Consider the following 22,754-nt stretch of genomic DNA (forward strand, 5'->3'; position numbering starts at 1 on the left):
TGTTTTGGCATGTGTGGATCTAATTTAGGTCTAATGCTATCTAGGTTATGGACCAGTTTCATGAAACGTGTTGCTGGATCCTTCTGTTGCGCTTTTCGTGATGTTTTATTGATTGGATGATGTTTTTTTGGCCTTAGGGCGACATGTTTTATGATTTTATTTCAGGATTATGTAAGGATTTATTTAATTATCATTTGGGTGGGTGACCTAATTGTTTAGGTCCAAGGCTTTAATAAATATTTTTAAGATCTCATTGTAGATTGTATGTATAGGAAAGGAGGGAATAATGTAATAATCATTTGTGAAGATGATTTGGTCGATCATAGGTGATCGAGTTGGGTTTATGTAAGAGGTTTTAGATCTCTGGTATTAAGCTTAACTGGAATTGTAATCTGACATGTTTGATGCTATCATAGGCAGTTCTTCTTTCTAGATTAATGTCCAAATATTTTGAGGTGGTTGACCTCTTTTGTAGTCAGTAAGACTCCATTGTGATGAGCAATGTGCTCTAAGCAGCATGCCTTCCAGCATGTATAGGCCCCTATTGTAATCATATACTTTTTGCAGAAGTATCATTTAACTGTGGGTAGGGTTTCCCACTGTGGTTTTTCCCTTTACCGGGTTTTCCACGTACAAATCATGGTGTTATATGTTATGGTTGCATGGTATTGGTTCTCTGGTTTTCAATTATGCTTTAATGCTTTATCAATTATTTAAGTAAAAGGTTTTAAGTGCTTTAACTCACATAATCTGTTGACAATTGATTCACCCCCCGCCCCCCACTCTCAGTTGTCCACCAGTTATCCTAACAATTTGATGATGGATACCTCTTTTAAAGCTTTCAAAATATATGATAACTCATGAAATATTGAAAATCATGAAGTATTCATTTTGTATAGTTTTATTAATTGTTTGATGATAGATACTTGGGAAAATATATACATGCAAAATGAATATCTTACAAAATATACATGTCTAATACTTTTATTAATTCTATCTTCATATAAGAAAAAATAAAATAAATATGGTAACTTCTTGGGAGGTGGGAAATTATATCAAATTATTTTAGGGAATTAGTGAAGTGCGGCAAGGAGATGGAAAAATTGTGCAGGAGATAAATTTGCAATGTAAGAGAGTGCCCACACATAGAGATGTCATCGTGCAATGGGTATTAATCAAAATGCCAACACCTTTTATAGAAGTAGAAGACAAAAAAATTGTGATAGAACGTCCTCATGATGCCCTTAATCAATTACTTTTCCCCATTATATGCACATTTCTTTATTTCTTCCCTCAAATTAATCTTGAAGAATAATCTTTATAATGGTAAATGTGATTATAGTATGTTCTAGTATGTTCTCTCTCACACACACACACACACGTGTGTGTACATACCTACATACATACATACATGTATCTATATATATGTGTGTGTCTATATGTATATGTAATGTGTGTGTATGTGTGTGTATGTATATGTATATATGCATGTATGTATATATACATATACATATATATATATATGTATATGTATGTATATGTATATATACATATACATATACATACATATGTATATGTATATGTATATGTATATGTATATGTATATGTATATGTATATATATATATATAGATAGATACATATAAATATGTATATATACATACATACATATATACATATACATATACACACACATACATATACATATATATACATACATACATACATACATACATATATATATATATATATATATATATATATATATATATATATATATATATATATATATATATATATATATACATATCCATATATATGTATATATATGTATATGTATGTATATGTATATATATATAAAAGATCCATTATCGTAGCTAATAGATATTTGTAAGGAATAGGCAATAAAATAAATTTAAATAATAAAAGTATGTAAGACTTGTCTTATGTTCCCATGCCACTGCTTAAATCTATTTTCTGCTTAAAATAAGTAGTTAGAGTGTCCCCATACAAATCTTTAACCATGAAAAAATGATAATTTGGAATCTTTTCCTATTTTTGTGGATCAGTCATGGCTTGAAAAATGAAAATAAGTTGTGGAAAAAAGAAGGGGTTGAAAATAAGCAGCCACTGCATATTAAAAAAAATGTCACGTGGCAGCACAAATTTTTTGTGAATGGGACCACCAGGTCCACAAATTGCTCCTTCAAATATTAACTGAAAATTTCTCTTAAGAGTTTCAAATTTGTAATCTTCTTTATATGAATTTACGTGGATGCTCAATGTAAAGAGTTGATTTATAAGTAAAGGACGAAAGTCCCATCCCATCTGTGTCCCTAAATCAATTATACAAACAACGCGTTGCACGGCCAAGTGAATCTGGTGAAAGCACTTCATTTTGTAGCATTCGTTTGGTTTTCTCTCTTTCAATTATTGAGAAATGATATTACATTTGGTCATATGCTGTCTGATTTTATAGATATTCAGATTAATAATTCTATTCTTTTATATTGTGTATTAAAATTTAATATATTATATATAAACAAAAAAAGTGGTGTACAAGATTTATTGAGAAATGATATTAGATTTGGTCAGATGTCTGATTTCTAACTATCTAGACAAATAATTCTATTGGTTCATATTGAGTATTACAATTTTGAATAATAGACAAACAAACAAAGTGGTGTACAGAAATTATTGGGAGTTGATACTACATTTGGTCGGGTATCTAGACTAATAATTCTATTGGTTCATATTCAGTATTACAATTGAATCATGCACAAACAAAGAAAGTGGTACACAACCAACTGAAGATAGAGAAAACAAGTGTATTTTGTAGTATTCATTTGGTTTTTTCAATTATGATATTACACGTTCTTTATATTTATTCATATAACTCATCTATTTTTTTGAATTTCATGACTCTAATTTTGTTCCTTCACTTTAAACACAATAATTTTGATTCATACAAATAATAAAATTGGTGTACAAGTAATTTAAAGATAGAAAAAACAATTGTATCTTGTAACACTCATTTAGTTTTTCTTTTTTAATGATCAGAGAATAATATCTTGTAACATTCATTTGGACTTTTCTTAGTTTCAATTTCCAGAGAATATTGTTACAATTGAAGTGTACTAATATTTTCTATTCTTAGATTTGAAACAGAAAATGGTCTTTTCGTTCACTTTCATTTTATAATGAAATGTCATTTCATGGTGTTTGTGCAGTAGTGATTTGGAAGTATCGATTATCTGGTGAATGAGGACAATGGGTTCTCCATAATTGATGATAATGTTGAGCTTCCAATTATGTAACAGTAAAGTGTTGCTTCTTTTGACCTGTAATTTGTTATCCTCGCCCACAGGATTCAATCATCATAGTTGTCATCAGTTTGTTTTTATTCCAAAATTGACTGCTTATCTCTTTCAACATTGATTCAAGGGATGTGTTTCATAGATTTGGATTATTGCTTGATATTGTCTCTGCCATTGCATTCACTTGGATTGCTAGTTTTCAAGCCTTTGTCATTTAGCTTATGTAGTTTTCTATTTCATGGAATTTTCATGCTTCAAATCCACAATCTTCATTTGTTTAGCTACAAAAGAATACTTGTTTTAGATTTACTGAAGTTCTACTTGTAATTTTACATTTTAAGGATTCTTTACTGTATTATGCTTAAAAGACATTCAGAAATATTTTTGTGATCTTCCTATTTCACCCACTTACAGTTTAAGAGGAAATGCATATTACTGTTGTTGTACTTCTGTAAAGGATAAGAGTTATAAAGACAGTATCATGTGAAGAGCGTTGTATAATGTTTAGGATATATTTTTATTTTAATAATTAGAAATAATCTAAAAGTAATTTAAACAATTATATTATAGAAATATTATTATGATAAAGTTATTATATTATTTTAATATTTTTTATAGAATTAATAATTAATGCTGATTGTGGTATGATGTGATGACTAAGTTGTTGTGTTGTTATTCTTGCTATCGAAGTTCTTTAAATGGGGATGGGGTCCCCTTTTGTGACCCCACCGGTTCACAACTTAGAATCAAAAGTGTTTACTTTAAAAATGAAAAATAAAAGAATTGATAATTAATAGTTTTAAAAATATGATTTTGTAATAAGTGTTTTATAGTATTTAATACATGTTTTTATTTATATTTACTATTTGTTATAGAAATAATATCTTAATATTTTATTTATTTGATAAAAGTGGATGGAACCACTAAAAATTATATTAAATATTTAGGTTTTTACAGGTGTCTGGTTCAAAGAGCACTGAAGGGAAAGAACCAGTAAGAAAACCCTTCAGTATTGCTGAAGAGAACATAAGCCTATCTACCCAATACAAAAGCCCATAGGCATCACAAATAAACCCCCCAGTTACATAGCCAACCGCATTAGATATAAAGGAAACTGTGAAAACCAGTATAGAAGAGAACATCTCAAAATGGAGCCAATGATGTCCAACCATAACCAGTGTCGTCACCCCAAAGCTAACCTATCTACACACCACATGAGTTGAAGGCTCTGAAAAGAACAAAACTCAAAGCCAAAAGAGAACCAAGAATAAGTGATCCTGCCAACACAAAAATGGTGAGCAAGCATATGCCAATCCAGATAAAAAGAAAAGAAGGGTGATGAAGACCCTCAGGAAGTAGGATGAGACCGATCCAAAGGATGATCCAAAGCAAAAGCCAAAGAAATAACAGCAGAATAAGAAACCATCTGCAACACCATGCAAACTGCTCTTTCCAATTCCTCAAAAAAAACCACCAGCCACTGATTTTGACAAGAACTCTCCATAAAAAATAGAGCATTTTGTGTTAGTAAGAAAAAATGCAAAGACAGAATGGATACCATAACTGCATGCCACCAAGAATATAACAGAGAAAAAGATAACCAAAATATGATTAGCCGTCCATCCTAAGAAAAAGCAGTGAGCAAGAAGCTGCACAATAGATGATGAAACAAACTCATGCCTCACAACATCCTCAATCATTAAATTGCAACTCCCAAAAGATAAGATCAACCACGATGCCAGACGATTAAACAGAAAGGGCCAACTCATGTCATCATGATACGAAGCCCCTCCAAAAAGTCACCAAATCTCGACCACAAAGTATAATGATTGCTAAAAAGTGTAGAGGATCGAACAGACATAACTAACATACCCAAGCTGAAAAGACAAAGCTTAACATGTAATGAGTAGCGATGAGTAATGCCCGATACCAATCAGTACCCAATACAAAACCTCTATGCCATCAAAAGGAAATCGAGATACCCACCAACAAGGTAACCCCAATGAACAAGCACGCAACCAAACAGGGCAAACAGATGACAAAGAAAGGCCCCTTCGGTGCAAAAAAAATATCCAATCAAAAGTTGCCCCTCCATCCTTCATACTAAGTGAGGAGATACTGCCAGATATAGCTACAACAAAGATGTTTCCATAAGGCAGGACAACATCCCCCCTATAGCCATATAGGGAAGTAGAAACCACACTCACCAAGGAGATGGGAGAGGACAACACCATCAAGAGGATCTCAACCCAGTAGGAGAAGCCACAATAATCTCCCTACTCCATGAGGAAATTCTAACTGAAAATATCAACAACAAAGATATTGTCCCGAAGAGACACACCCTCACTGCAGATAATTATGAAAGAAAACCACATCAAGCATGGAAAATGAAGGAAGTTTCTGAAAAGAGATCTTGCTAAGAAAGAAGCTCCATGCAAGAAACTGGTATGTCCAAAGGAGAAACCTCTAAGAAATCAACACCCTCAGCAATAGCCTTATTCGCCAAGAAATCTGCAATGACATTGATCTCCCCAAAACAGTGAGAGATAGAGAAAGTGGAAAAGCACTTTAATTGCACAAGAATGTGATCTAAAAAATACTCTAAATGCCAAGAGAGACATTTTTTGCCAACAACTACCTAAAAACCCACCATTGAGTCTCCTTCAATAACAATATCTTTAATATTCAATGAAATAGCACGGTCAAGCCCAGAGGATAAAGCCTGAAACTCAGCCACATTATTAGTACCCTGACCAATCTGTTTTCCCACAGCTTTGATGATCTTAGAAGAATGATAAAAAATAACTACTCCAATACCGAACCTTCTCGGATTCCCCTTAGAAGCCCCATCAAACTGTAGTTTGAATGAAGAGAAGGGGGGAGGGATCCATTTGGCCATCTTACGTTTAACAAGAGAAGAGAGGCCAGCTAATATAGTCCCATGGGAAGGCATTAGACAAAGTGAAGACCATTTCCAAGTGACCCAATTGTCCCAATGAGAAAAAGACCTGAGGTGGTCTAAATTTTTATGGATGAAAGAAAGCACCACCTCACAAATGGAGGTTTGTATTTTACCAATCACGTCAGTCAGAGTAGCAGATTTATGTTTGAAAATCCTAGAATTCCTTTCTAGCCAGAACCTTATTGAAAAGTTGAAAACATGAGAAGATTGGCTAGGTTAAGGGAAAGAACCTTGAAAAAAATAAAATCCCAAAAAATAGGCAAAAGAACTTGTTGTTCGATGAAATGGGGGATATCAGTGTACTAGAGGACTATAATGTACCAACAAGATGCTATTGTCTAGGGAAAAAATAACACACCATAGCTACACTAGCACAAGTTAATGAGTTTCTTGATCTAGCATTATAATTTGAAGAATGTGTTATAGTCAAGTCTCTTGCATTGGTGTCCTAAACATGTGGTAGAATCTTAGCCAATGAGCCAATCAAATCACCCATTTGGACCATCATGCCAATAACAACGTTTAGGATGCATAGGAAAATCTTTAAAACATAATTTAGAATCCAAAACAATGTATATGAATGGGATACTAAAATGAAAACAAACACACAATCTACAAAAATCCTTAATCAATGAAGGAAATAACTCCCAAGGGCTTGGGAGTCAACAAAGGAATCCAAAAAAAAACAAAGAGATGGGGGATGGGAGGGGCATCAAATACATTTTATTCAACCTAGTTACCCCAAAGAAAACCCTATAAAATGTCTCAACCAAGTAGTTTCTCACCAACAAACACACTAAGAGAGACAAAGGAAACTAAAGCTTTTAGGATTACCAAGAAAAATATTTTCTAAAGAGTATGAAAGAAAGAAAGAAAGGGTGCAAAAAAACACTTCCTAACACTAATATAATAGGGGAGGTTATGCAATTTTTTTATAAAATTATTAACTATTACAAAATAAGAAACACATTCAGATAGAGATAATAAGCATGCAAATAAAATATCACAATGAACACATGATATACATGGGGAATAATCTTCTATGCAAAAAAACCCACACTCCAAAAGAATAATAGTTTAAATTTCTAGTAAACTTATTAATTACAATATAATATCAACACTTAGCTTCTTCAACATGATTATTCAATCAACAACCCACAATCTAGATTAATTATGATAGCAAAACACTTCACCTGCAAAACATAACATACATATTACTCTCTAAGACAACCTTATATAGAGAAATATAACAAAGGAGAAAGATTATAGACCAATCTGGAAAAGGGATGGGTGTCCACATCCATTTGGGACATCTTCCAACCACCTATAAGTATGAAAATGATAGGTGTACATCATCCTTTGACTCTTCTTTCACACCTCTAAAGTTGCAATCCCAAAATTTTCTATAATTAGGTATGACAAATGTTCTTACACATCTTATAGCTATCATAATTACTATAATAACTAACAAAACTTACATCTATAAGATAATCTGTCATAATTAACTCTTAGTAGTTAATTTTGTTATAGCCTATCACTACCCAACTTGGGTGACCACCTTCTCCATGTAAAGTTGTCTACTGACACTTGTCAATTCTATGATATAATGCATCATAGGCTATTATAATCTATCATAGGTAGGCGTGTCATAATATCTATAGACACCTATTTCTATCCAACCAATTAAATAAATGATATATTTTTTTATTTACCAACTATTAATAAGATTAATGTTTAATTAATTCATCCTAACTATGTTCTTCTATTAATTAAATAAATTATTCAATTTATTTGATTTAACTCACTTAACCATATTCTGACAATTAATTAAATAAATAAAGAATATTTATTTAAATCTGTTGGTGTAAATAAATATTCATCATGGATATTATTACACTTTACTTAAGTTAACTTAGGATAATGCATCTCTTCGTAGTTTGGATATGAGACACTTAGGGAAGTGTGCACATAGGGATATAGCTTGTAGAAGAAATTCCACCTTTTGTGGTCTTATTTTGCTGTTACACTCCACATTCGGTGGGCCATCCACCTCTTGTGGAATATTATATTATTTCTCCTACCTACCCCTACTATTTCTTACCTACCCTTGTTTCGCATTGAGCCACATGTCATGATTGTGTGCTCGTATATCCATATGGCCTTGCCTATATAAGCAGGCTCATATCCATTGTATTGGTTAATCCAGTTGATCATTTGTATATTGATGAGAATACAGTTTGTTCTTGTCATTCTATTGTCTCTCTTTATGCTTTTCATTGTGCCCTTGATCTTGGAAAAATATCATTCTATTGTCTCTCTTTTATTTGGGAAAGTAGGAGAATTATTACAAAGCATTTGAATTGGAAAATTAGCAATGGAAAAAAGGCAAGGTTTTGGAGAGAATCGTGGAATGGAGATACCCCCTTCGCTGAGGCTTTTGAGGACCAAGATTGGGTCAATCAGGTGGAAGTCCCAATCGACCCATTTGTTGCAAACTATATGCAACACATGCCTAGTTCTACCACTCTAATAAACTGGAAAGAGGTGGGAGAATGGAATCAGGAAATAGAAAAGCATAATCTCATATTCCTCCAAGATGGCTTTGATTGTCTTTGCTTCCCTCTCTGTGGCTTCTCCAAAAAGAATAGTGTCTATTAAGAAATCATCTTCCGACATGCCATTAACAATAATTGAACTATTCAAGCTGTCAAGCTTCTCCTCTATTTTGATTTTCTCAGAAAATATGTTTTTGGAAGAGGCCACATTCCAAAGTTTTATTTTATCTTTGATAAACTTCATCTACTGAGAGAAACAAAAGTTGGGCATGCCGACAAAAATATTGCTCTCCATCCACCACTTCTCTAGATTATTGTGAAAATTAGGATCCCTCCACCACATTTTTAAAAACTTGAAATTACCTTTGACCTTGGCTTGAGAGACGTTGGAACAGATCTAAACTAGAAAATGATCAGAGAGGGAAAAAGGCAAGATGCTTGATTCCAAGGTAAAAGAAGATTAAACCCAGAACGGTCCTACAAAGAATCTATCAAGCCTCTCCAAAATGCTTGCAAACTTTGCTCTTCTGTTGGTCCAAGTAAAACATCCATTTTTGGGGACTACATCAAAAAGATGATTGTTGGAAACAAAGTCCCTAAAATCTTGCATGATTTGATTGGACATTCTTAAGCTGCCCTTCTTTTCATCAATATCAAGCAATGCATTGAAATCCCCCACCACCATCACTTTCTCCCAATCTGAAGTTTTGATTCTCTCCGTAATTTCAGTCCATATTTTGAGTTTGTCCTCTATTTTGGTAGGCCCATACACATTAAACAATGGAAACTCAATGTCTTCTATTAAAAATTTGACCCAATAGAAGATCCAGTTTTTACATTTCTGAATCAATTTAATTAAAACTTAATCAGGGTCCCATAAAGTTGTGAATCCACCCATAGAACCATTGGCTTCTTGAAAAAAACCATCCCAATTTTTGCGAGAAAGAAGAAATCATGAATCTTTGTCCATGTTTGGCTTGGTCTCCGGTAACAAAATAACTTCACTTGATATTCTAGCCAAAGTGTGTTTGACCAAGTGACTTTTGTGAGGGGCCAAAAGTCCCTTGACATTCCAAGTAGTTATTTTCATTTCGCACCAAGGGAGAATCCATCTCCCTTGGATTTTTTCATGCAATCCAATATGCTAATAATCCCTTTCTCATTGGCCTTGTCTTCTCTCTTCTAGCGATTGCGTTTCCTAACTCTGCCACCTTTAGCCTTACCCAGCAAAATGTTTGTTGATTGACTAATGCTTCTGGGATCAATGTTGTCCAATTCATCATCCAAATGAAACTCATCTTCTAATTCCAAGTCATAGTTGATTTTTTTATCTGAAAAACCTTTTCGATTGATAGGATCCGGTCTATAAGGAGACAATCTAACATTGTCCTCTTTTACATCTCTCGAGTGTGCTCCAGTGCACTTTGGGGATGGCAATTTAGATGCCAGAATTGGAATTTTAGCAACTTCATCGTCTTTGTTTGCATTTGTAACCGTTAACTACCTGTTCAACTTCGTAACCCACTTCTTGGTATTATTTGTGGGTTTGACAAAAACTCTGCAACCTGCACTTTGGTGGTTCTTTAAACCACGTCTCCCACAAGTTGGAAGTTATGCTTCAACTTCCACTTGCTATATCCAAACATTGTTCCCTAACAAAAGTGATAGATTAGAAGGAATCTTTTTCATAGCTACTATCTTAAGCCTTGCATACAAGTATGAATCACTTTCCATAATTTCATTATCAATATCAATCAGCGTGCCCAACGATCTTCCAATTTTTTCAAGGCATGAATCATTCCAATATTCTAAAGGAAGATTGTACAGACGAATCCATATAGGATGATTGTATACCGCCAAGGGTAAGGGATTAAAATTGGGTTGCCAAGGTTGTAAATATAACAAACTCTCCTCCACAAACCAATTCTATTGAATCAAAATTTTGTTTCACTTCTTCATCTGTAAAGATTACAATGAAAAAACATTTTGGCATGAATTTGATAACAACATTGGAATCCCAATTGCTATACACCCATTCTTTAATTATATTTCTGTTGAATCTGAGACCAATAAATTTGTCAATATCAGTATGTTTTGTTCATTGATCCAAATCTTCTTCAACTTCCTTTGAGATGTCTATTTCCACATCTACCGCTTCTGCCTTTGGTGGTACTTCTTTTTCACTCGTATTACTCAAATTCGAAGGTTCTCTTCAGCCATCGTTGTTTGATTTTCCGCCATTCTGAAACTAATGTTGAAACCCTCGAAACCTGCTCCTCACCATCTCTTTCTTAACTGATGGAGCTCATGTTATATTTAGGATATTTTTTTATATAAAAAAAAATAAAAAATAAAATTATTTCTAAAAATTCTTTTTTTATTTTCTGAAAAAAAGGGCATTTTTTTTTTAAAAAAGGGGTTTTTTTTCATTTTGAAAAAAAAAGAGGAAAAAAATAAAATAAAAAATATTTGTTTGGGGGCCATAGACCCCCCCCTTTGTCCCCACCGTACTGCTATAGGGTTGTTGCAAGTCGTGGTGGTTTTTGTGTAGTAGTGGCCACTGCGTCATCCCGCTGACCACTCCAATAGCCACCACTACCCCAGCGGCCTCGCCTCCTGCCAGCCCTTTGGCTCTGGTGTCTCCACTGCCAGCCCCTCTAGCTCTGAGCCCTAACCTCATCACTCTGGCCATAACCGCTAGCCCTTTGGCTTTGACGCCTCCCCTCAGTCCAGCCCCGCTGTCAGCCCTCTGACTGTCACCACCTCAGTAGCTGGGCCCACCTCCGTCTGCCACCTCAACAACTGGGCCCACCACCTACCACGTCATCCACAGGCCTAGTTAGTTGCCACGTCAACATTTTCTACCCAGTTAGCAGCACACAGTCAACGCCCAATCAACATTTTAAAAAAAAATTTAGACCCCTCTCCGTTGAGCAGTTTGAATTTTTGGGTCAACTTTGGAAGCTCATAACTTGCTCAATTTTTCTCCTTTTGGGTGCAATTTTTTTTTATTTGAGAAAAATTTACGTGCTCTTCGCAGTGGTGTGGTTATTTTCTATTTTTGGTGCATAGGGTTTTCATAATTTTTGGATTATCTCAGATGTACCTATCCAATCCTCAATTTTGGAACCTCAAAGGCTTTGTTTGAGCTCATACGACCTCCTTTTCAGGTGTCGTTTTTTTTTTAAAGTGCATATTTTTTTGTCTACTTTCATAATATATGATCTGTTTTTAGATATTTTGAGTGGATATTGTACTTTTAGATACTGGTCCTTTTTGGCCTACTTAGTACTTGTAATTTGATTGGATCTTAGTTTAGATCTCTTGCATTATTAGTTTGAGTCTCCTTTGGCCTCATTGAGGTAGTTGTAAAGTTGAAATCAGAAGTTCACTTTGCCATATTTTGCAAGTGGCCCATTGTACACGCACTAAGTATAAAGTGCCAAATCATCATTTTTTTATTTTTTTTTTGGGGGCGGGTTCTTTGATTGAGTGAATTTGGGGGTGTCTTGTGTGATTGCGCCTCTCTTTCCTTGTTCTCTTTCATTTTTGTTGCAATGAGTCCTCATAAATTTCCATCTTTAACTCCACATAATTATGCATCTTGGAAAATTAAAGTATGGATCAAATTAATGGAAAAAGGTCTCACACATTATATAGATGGAACAATAGCAGCACCACCTGATCCTAAGGCTGATCTTAATGCTTAGTTAGAATGGCTCACTAAGAATTGCATGGCTCTTGTAACTTTGTGTAAGTATGTATCAAATGACCTCATTTTTCACATTGAGAAGTGTACTACAATTAAAGAGGCTTGGGATATGTTTCAGAAATTGTATGGTCAAGTTGATGAAATCAAAGGTTATAAGATTGACAATGAGCTCACCAACTTGGAACTCAAGAGTTTCTAATATAATCCAATATTATGTCACCAAAACAAATGAGCTAAGAGCAAACCTTAAGGATTATGGAATTGACAAAATGGATGCTTAGTTGATATTCAACTTGTTGGACAAGCTTGCACCAGAATATGTAGCATTTGTTTCAAGCTTCCAAACTCATCGTTTGATAGTGGGGAGTTCCTACATTATGCCTTCATTTGACGCTTTCATAGAAATGTTGATATTGGAACAATCTAAGTTGTTGAACATGGGGCTTCTCAAGTCTTCAAAGTCCAAGGCTTTGGTGGCTAATCAAGGGAGCCAAGGGAGTAAAGGAAAAGATTCCAAGAAGAAGAAGAAGCAACCTAAGTCAAAGCCCCAATAGGAAAAAGGGCAATCATCATCTCCATCACAAGGCAATTTTTCATCCTCTTCCAAGAAGGGGACTCCACCTAAGAAGGATAAACCAACTTGTGCATATTGCAAGAAGTATGGTCAGGATGAGCATCGATGCCACACCAAGCAAGTTGATGAGTTGACAAATCTTCTTAAGAAAAATAACATCAAGTTGTCATCCGCCTATACAAAGAAGGAGTCATCTCCTTCCTCTTCCTCACAGTCTAAGGGAAAAGGGCAAGAATTTGTGGCTACAATAGGTTCTTCACAGTAGTGGATACTTGACTCAGGTGCCTCTTATCACATGGGTTCTACAAAAGAACAATTTTCTTCTTTGGAGCCATTAAAGGTACCTCACATTTACATAGGTGATGATACACAAGTTGAGGTTGAAGGGAAAGGTTCAGTTGACATGAATGATGGAACATTTGAGAATACTCTTTATGTTCCTAACTAGTCTACCAATCTTCTCTCTATCTAGCAAATCACTCACTATGGGAATGGGAAAAAGGTTGAGTTTACACCTGATTCAGTTGTGGTAAAGGAAATTGATGATGATGCCTTGGTAGAAGTGGGACAAGTCAATGACAACTCAAGGCTTTATTCATTCTCCCACTTTGTGCCAAGTTCTCCTTCGAGGGCCTTGCTGACTCATTCAAATTCAGAAAGTAAGCTATGACTTGAGCGGTTTATGTTAGATAATTGGTTAATCCCAAAGATACTGAGAAGGGGGGTGAATCAGTGTCTGACCGGTAGATGAAAGATTTCAACTTATTTGCAATTTTGTAACTAAATTTAATATACCGATAAGAAAACAATAATGAAGTAAAGAGAAACAAAAGAATCAGCATCAATGCACACCATAACACATATATTTTGGCGAGGAAACCCGATAAGGGAAAAACCTTAGTTGGATTTGTGACCCACAATATTTACTCACTGGCCAATATGAATAAATATTACTCAGTACAAAAGGGGCCTATACATGTAGGAAGGCCAACTCCCTAGAGCTCACTACTCAACAAAAAAGGAGTCACACAGACTACAATATCACACTAATGTAAACACAAAATTGAATTCTTACAACTTGCATCAAAATGATGGATGAGTTCTATGTTATGCTCTCTCTAATACTGGGTCTACCTTTGCCAAAAACCCTAGCCGGTATGCTGTCAATATTACCGCTTACTTCATATTTTCATTTCATACAACTTTCATACATACCAAATGACCTAGAAGAACTCATAAATATATGAGTCTTTACAATACAACATGTCGGCCATACAATTTATAATTTACATTACAATATATTTCGCATAAACAATACTATTGTCAAGTCGACCTAGAATGCCGGTATGAATAAACCTTATTGTATCTTTTGGTGCCGGTAGGTGAAGTCTATTGCCGGTTGAACCTGTAGAACCTTGTTGAGCCTTGTTGCCATCAATGAAAATATCTACCTTTCTCATCTGAGTGTATAATGCCAACAATCTCCCCCTTTGGCATTGATGGCAACACTCATGAGAAAAATAAAAATAAACATAAAATTAAAAACTGAGAGTGCTCCCCCTGAGCAAATGATCTCCTTCTGTTCACTTTTCACCATGCCTTACTGTATACATTTTTCTCACTATACCACTCCCCCTTTGACATCAATGAAAAAGGATGTCAAAAGTATCAAAATTCAAAAATTACCTAGATACTTGAAGTCTATTATGTACAATCTAAAAAATATCTGCAAGAACTAAGTTAAGACCCCGCAAGAACTTTGTATTGTTGGTAATTATTGCTTCAGTCTGCCTTATCCTCCTAGTAAGATAGTGCATTTTTTGTTCTGGTGATCTGTCTCCTTGAATTGTTGCCTTGGATAGTTCATTCCAGTGAGTTAATAGATTGTCCAATCTTGGACCAAGCTTATTCTTCAACTCCCATGTTTTCATTTTCAATCTAGCCTTTTCTTTTTCCATATTTTCAATCTTTTCCTCATATATAGCCATTTCCTAATCTAAGACTAATGTTAGTTCTGAAGAACCAATTATGTTATCTACAATATCATCAATCTCCTTCTGAGTTTTCCTAATTTGATCATTAATATCTTCAATTAAATGATGAGGTTTGCAAGCTTCATGGTATAATTCCTTATATTCCAAAATAGTGGAATTCAATGCTGGTAGCAATGAATCAATCTGCTAAGTACAATCCTTTATGGTTTTACCAAAGAATTCTTCCTTTTCTTTATTAACTCTTTCTTGAATAGTCTCCTCATTTATTTTGTCTAATGTTTGAATGTTAGTAGAAATGAATTTAGACAATGTGTCCAATTTACCTATTGAGCCAACAATATGATCTACCTTGCACTCCGGTGCAATCATCTGCAAAATTGGTAGAGAGTCATCTATAGCCTTGAATGCTAAGGCATTACACTCAGTTATTTCCTTTATGGAATCTAATAAGACATTAGTGACAATTGTTGGTCTGAAATCCATAATGGAAGTACTGGGAGAAGTGTTGGGTTCTGCATTAAGTTTCTTCTCTTCTCCTGTTATCTATTTAGCTACCTTAACCACTTCCTTATCCTCATTCTCATTCTTATTCTCTACCGATTTAGATGCTATATGTTCTTGTTCTTTATCTTCCGGTATCTCAACATTCTGCTAAGTGTAAACTACCTTGACCGATGAGTCAGAGATCTCAACATTTATAGATTCAGATTTCTTCTCCTCAAAACTTTCTAAAATAGAGATATTATCCATTACAATATTGATGTCCTGAGTGTCAAAATTCATTGTAAATAGAATATTTGACTCATGATCAACATCATCTATTTTTACTTCCTTTGATATCTTTTCTTTAGACTCATTCTATACATCTGTCGGTGTTTCTACTACCGATGGGGTGTCCTGAGCCGGTGGGGGTAAGTTATCTTTTATTGTGAAGTCAGGTACACTGCCAACCTTATTCTTTCCTTTATCTCCTTTTTGGTATACCTTAGTAAAATATTTGTTGACCTTTTGTCTTTCTTTTTCTTCTCTTTTCCCTTTCTCCACAAAGAAAATGTACCATTTATTTGCTGTCTCATCTGCTATTTTCTTTATTCTACTGGCCATGAGGCTTACTTGCTGGTGACCACTTGCAAAAATAGTTTTGTTAGCTTCAGCTATCAATTCATCAATTTCTTGTTTATATTTAACTAGATGAACAACCAATAGTGCTTCAATCTTCAATTTCTTATCCAATTTTATAGTAGACATTCTTTTAGCTTCAAGTCTCAGATATAAGTCATTAGGGAGAACATTAATGACTTCAATAAGAACTTTCTTATATATATCTAAGTACAAAATTATGCTCTCTTCAATAGTGTCTTTATCTGATTCTTTAAGAGAATGATAAACTTACTAACATTACTAAGATTTCCATCCAAAGTTATTTCATTAACAAGCTCTTTTGGGGAAAGAGTATCAAATACCTTTTGTTCTGGTTTATTCTATGTAACCTTCTTCTTCAGACCGCTAGGCTCTCTCACAATCTGTTCTTTCTTTCTAAGTGTCCTTGTCTTCTTAGGTGATGGAGCAGGTTCCGGTGAGGATTTTCTCTTCTTCCTATCCACCCTTTTAAATTCTGCAGCCTTGTTAGTATCAGAGTCGAATGAGGTAACAACAGAGGAAATATATGTTACTGGTTGCTGTTCAAATTTTCTTTCTTTTGTAGCAACACCACTCATCAGATCAAGTTTCAACAATCCCTTTGTAACAACTTCAACAAACTTTGAAGCATCTTTCAATATTTTATCTCTTTTCTTCCTTTGCTTCTGAATATCAACATCTTTTTCTATGGTCTCAGCCATACCAAAGATCTTTTCACTAGGTTCTGGTAGTGCATCTAGAAGTATCTTGGCATAAGATTCCAAAATGTTTGAGTCCACTTCATATCCCATCTCAGTTACCTAGACAGTTCTAGGTTTAACTGCCTCCATCTATATTTCATCTCTCTTAATAACAAAGCATATATGTTTGTCATATTTATCAACAATATTCTAAGGGATTCTTTCTGTTTGCTTCATCTTAGCTTGAAAGTTTTTTAAGTAATCCTTTACCTTCTTGTCTCCTTCTGAACCCATGCTGGTAATTGCCTCCTTAATCTTTTTTCCAACAGGAATATCATAGGCAAAGTCTTTGTGGCCTATACCGGGAATCTCCTTTGAGAAGTGTAGCATTAAACATACAAGTAAATTCCCAAATTTGAAGGTTCCCTTTTTGTCACCTTTGATTTTGTCCAAATTTTCTATTAGTTCATCTTTCAACCACTAACAAATGTCAATTTGAGCATTGTTCTTTACCATCTCATAAGCATTGCGAATGCATAGACTAGAAACAAAATTCAACCTATTTTCATGAGCAACCTTATATCCAATAACCATACTAGCATATTTAACATTGTTATCAGTTATGTCACTAACCCTGAGTGATCTATTATCAGATGTAGCGCTGGTCAAGTTCATAACCTCTTTGTTTGGAATTTTCTTCTTCTTCTTAGGCCTTGTGTCAATAGAGGGTAAACTTGTAATATCCCTAATTGCTTCCTTAGTGTTTTTGTAAATTGAGTCTAGCCATTAGAATTCACTGTGAACTCTACGAAGAACATATCAGACAATTTCATCTTCAAATTTAGGCATATGAAGGATGTCTACTAACCCTAAATCTTCCACAATCTTATGTTTAGGTTTGATTATACCTTGTTTGTTTGTGATGAAATTTATAAACATGTTCTTTATATCCTTAGACCCTAAATCTTCAATGTCACAGTGAATGTATGCCCTAGGGTCTTCTGCAAATGCAACTCCCTTCAAAATTTTTGAAAATGCACTAATAGAGTCATCCATCTTAGCTATCCTAGGGACTATCTTAAAAACTGGTCTAGGACGTTTGACATTCTCCACAATAGTAGGGTTTGTAATGAATTTAGGAATGGAAGATGAAGAAGCCATGTCGTAAAATAAAGACCTTTTGAAGTGAAAACCTTGGATGCCCTGAAAATATTTTTTGCTTCGCTTTATGAATGTTGGCGCTCTACTTCTGTTCTCTTCGAATACTTGAATGCTTAATTAATTGAAATGAGAAATTTTAATGCTTTATAACCAAGAAGTTAACTAACAATCGCATTAATTGCTTCGTCGATTAGTGACTTTCCATTGTAACTCAACATATGTGTCGGTAAAGAAGAATTATGACTTCTTACTACCATCTGAGGGTAAAATGCATGATCTTCAATTAGTTTCCTTACCCCTAAGGATTATTCCTTAGTTAGGTGAAGAATCTCCTGCCAGTGCAGGATTGCTTTGTTTTGTCAGTGCAGAGCCATATTCATCATTTCTTCGATCTCTCTTCTTGACCCATTGTTTAGAGAATTCTTGCTTGATTTCATTCACCTTTTCCTTTCCTTTGTCATTAGATCCTCTGTAGTTTGTCGGTACATTCTTGCTTCTGCAAAATCTTGCAATATGCCCAATCTTGTTGCATGCATAACAGGTTACATTGTTTCTTTGAATAGCTTTTCCATAACCTTGCCCGATTTGAGTTTTGCATTGATTAGATAGATGTCCAAATCTACCACAAGCATAGCATTTTACATTCATTCTACAATTGTTTGAGTTATGACCATGTTTATTGCATTTGGAACATTGACCGGTGGATGGGTTTGTATTTTGATTATTCCTATATCTACATTGATTTTCTCTATGACCAAATCTGTTGCAATTAAAACATTTGCCATTGAATTTATAAGAATTGGGTTGCCTTATCGGTTTGCTATGATCATGATTGTTTGCAGTTCTAGAACTTTCTCCATGTTCAAATCCAAGTCCAATTATTTCTCCATCAGGTTTTTGACTTTTCAACATATCATCAAGCTTGTTTGAGCTCTTTTTGAATTTGTCTTTATATTTATTTGCAATGACCAACCCACCTTCTAGAGTGCTAAGTTGTCTCATAAGTTCCTCTTTGCAATGTTGCATTTAAATCAACTCTATTTTAAGCATATCATTGTCATAACTAAGCCTTGTAGATTCATCTGATCTTTCATTAAGTCATCTAGCCAAATCTTCCTAATTCTTCTTTCTATCTTGAATATCCTTACATAGTCTCATGGTAAATCTTGCATCTCATTCTTCATGTTACTATTCTCTTGTCTTAGTTTCTCTGAAATATCTCTGAGAGTTTCCTTTTCTTCATCATCTTTTTTTTGCAGTTGTACACATAATTCTTTTCTCTTATTTTGTGCTATGACCAGGTTATCTTTAAGTGCTTTGATGAATTCTCTAGACGATATGAGTTCTTCTTCCAGTTTGATATTCTTTATTTTTTTGCATCAAAATCTTCAAGAGCCCCTTCCAACTGTTATCTCAAACTTTCCATTGGTACTGGTTTCAAAATCTTCCTCAAGCTATTAGGCTTATGCAAATAGAGGACTAGGCTCTGATACCAATTGTTAGATACTTGGTTAATCCCAAAGACACTAAGAAAGGGGGGGTGAATCAGTGTTTGATCAGTAGATGAAAGATTTAAACTTATTTGCAATTCTGTAACTAAAATTAATATACCAGTAAGCAAACAATAATGCAATAAAGAGAAAGAAAAGAATCAACATCAATGCACACCATAACATAGATATTTTGGCGAGGAAACCCGGTAAGGGAAAAACCTTGGTGGGATTTGTGACCCACAATATTTACTCACTGGACAATATGAATAAATATTACTTAGTACAAAAGGGGCCTGCACATGCAAGAAGGCCAACTACCTAGAGATCACTACTCAACAAAAATGGAGTCACACTGACTACAATATCACACTGATGTAAACACAAAATTGAACTCTTACAACTTCCATCAAAATGTTGGATGAGTTCTCTATTATGCTCTCTCTGATACCAGTTCTACCTCTGCCAAAAACCCTAGCTGATATGCTATCAATATTACTACTTACTTCATATTTTCAATTCATATTACTTTCATACATACCAAATGACCTACAAGAAATCATAAATATATGAGTCTTTACAATGCAACATGTCAGCCATACAATTTACAATTTACATTACAATATATTTCACATAAACAATACTATTGTCAAGTCGGCCTAGAATGCTGGTATGAATAAACCTTATTGTATCTACCGGTGCTAGTAGGTGAAGTCTATTGCTGATTGAACCTATAGAACCTTGTTGCCATCAATGACAAAATTTACCTTTCTCATATGGGTGTATAATGCCAACAGTTTGGTCACCTCAACTACCGCTATCTTTAGTAGCTTATCACTAAAGACATGGTCATAGGTCTACCTTGAATCAGTTTTTCAGAGGGTGTATGTTCAGGGTGTTCCATGGGCAAGCATCCTGAGGAGAAGTTTGATAAGGGGAAAGCTTGGAGAGATTTGGAAGTTCTTCAACTTGTTCACAGTGATGTAGCAAGTCCATTTCTAGCACCTTCATTTAGTAAGGCCCGCTATGTCCTCACCTTCATTGATGACTACTCCCACTTCACTTGGGTCTACTTTATTATTCACAAGAGTGAAGTATTTGATAGATTTCAGGACTTCAAGACTTGTGTGGAGAAGAAATCCAGGAAAGTGGTCAAGATTCTTCATATAGATAATGGAAGGGAATATGTGAACAAAAGACTTGAGGATTTTTGTACATTTGAGGGGATTGATCTTCAACATTCTGTTGCATACACTCCATAGCAGAATGAAGTTGCAGAGCAAAAGAATAGAACTCTCAAAGAAATGGCTAGTTGTATGGTACATGCACGTTCTCTTGATCCCACCTTTTGGATAGAGGCTATCAGTTATGCCACACACATCCAGAATATGATTCCTCACAAATATTTGCAAGGTATTACTCCTTTTGAGGCTTAGGCTAGTAGAAAATTGATTGTGAGACATTTCAAATTCTTTGAGTATCCAGCATGGGCTCCCATACCTCCACAGAAACGCAAGGCAGTGGAACCTCAGAGTAGGCCTTGTATTTTTGTTGGATATCTTGAGGGTGTTAAGGCATATAGATTGATGGATCCTAAGAAACATGAGGTGTTCATTGAGAGGAGTGTTCATTTTGAGGAAAGCTCTCCTAGCTTAACCTCTCTACCTCCTCCACCTTCCTCCATTGTGGATAGTGATGCTAGTGGTTTGGATGATGAGACTCCTTCAACTCTGACTTGAAAGGTTACACCTCTGCCATGTCCACTTGTAGTTGAGGAGCCTCATTCTCCACCTCCACCTAGACCTCGTTAGGCTCGATAGACACTTGAGTCAGTAGGTTCTCTTGTTGGGGATCCTTCGGATACATGGAGGAGTCGATCACAACATCAAGACCTTCCACATGCATTCATTGCTACCACTTCCAATCCACAGACATTTTGAGAAGCATTAGGGGTTCCTAAGTGGGACCATGCTATGGAGGAAGAGTATAGTTCCTTGATGAGGAACAACACATGGGATTTAGTCCCTCTCCCTAAGGGGAGAAAGATGGTTTGATGTACATGGATCTATCAGACCAAGTTTTCAGCAGATGGTAGTGTGGATAAGTATAAGGCTCGACTTGTTGTGAAAGGTTTCTCTCAGGTTCTAGGTGTTGACTATATTGAGACCTTTGTGCCCATAGCCAAGATGAACTCCATTCACTTGACACTTGCTATTATTGTAGCTCATGGTTGGGTTGTACATCAGATGGATGTGAAGAGTTATTTTCTTCATGGGGATCTTGATGAGGAGATTTATATGGAGTAGCCACAGGGTTTCATTCAGTATTCTTCCTTGGTTTGTAGACTAAGGAAATTTCTCTATGGCCTTAATCAAGCCCCCAGGGCTTGGTACACTAAGATGGATTCCTTTCTTCTCTCCACAGGGTTCACCAAGTGTGATTTGGATCTGAATGTCTACATTTTGTGACAAGATGAATCACACTTGATACTTGTGCTCTATGTTGATGATTTGATCATTATAGGGAGCACCACATCCATCATTAGTAGTGTCAAATCTACTTTGCATGACAGATTTGCTATGACTGACTTGGGTCTTTTGCACTACTTTCTCGGGATAGAGATTTCATAGTCATCTTGTAGGATCACTCTTTCGCAACCCAAGTATGCTCTTGATCTTCTTGTATGCTTTCATATGGTTGATTGTAATCCTGCACCGACTCCCTTTCTTTCAAGAGTCAAGCTTGAGGCCCGCTGTTCCTCTCCACCAGTTCATACCACATTGTATTGTTATCTTATGGGTAGTCTCATCTACTTGACTCACACATGCCCTGATATTCCATTTGAAGTTGGCATGGTTTCCCGCTTCATGCAAGAACCACATGAGCTTCCTTGGAAAGCTGCCAAATGCATCCTTCATTACATCCAGGGTACACATCACTATGGGATTCACTATGCAGTAGGCATAGGACTTCACTTGGTTGGTTACGTAGACTCCGATTGGGCTAACAATCTTGATGATCGTAAGTCTACTTCAGGTTGTAGGTTTCACCTTGGTTTAGGCCCCATTTGTTGGTAGAGCAAGAAGCAACATGCTATTTCCCTCTCTTCAACTGAGGCTAAGTATCGAGGAGCTGTTAATGCAGCGAATGAGACCATTTGGCTTCAGCAGA

This window comes from Cryptomeria japonica, chromosome 7 (genome assembly GCF_030272615.1).
Source record: "Cryptomeria japonica chromosome 7, Sugi_1.0, whole genome shotgun sequence".
Classification (NCBI taxonomy): Eukaryota; Viridiplantae; Streptophyta; class Pinopsida; order Cupressales; family Cupressaceae; genus Cryptomeria; species Cryptomeria japonica.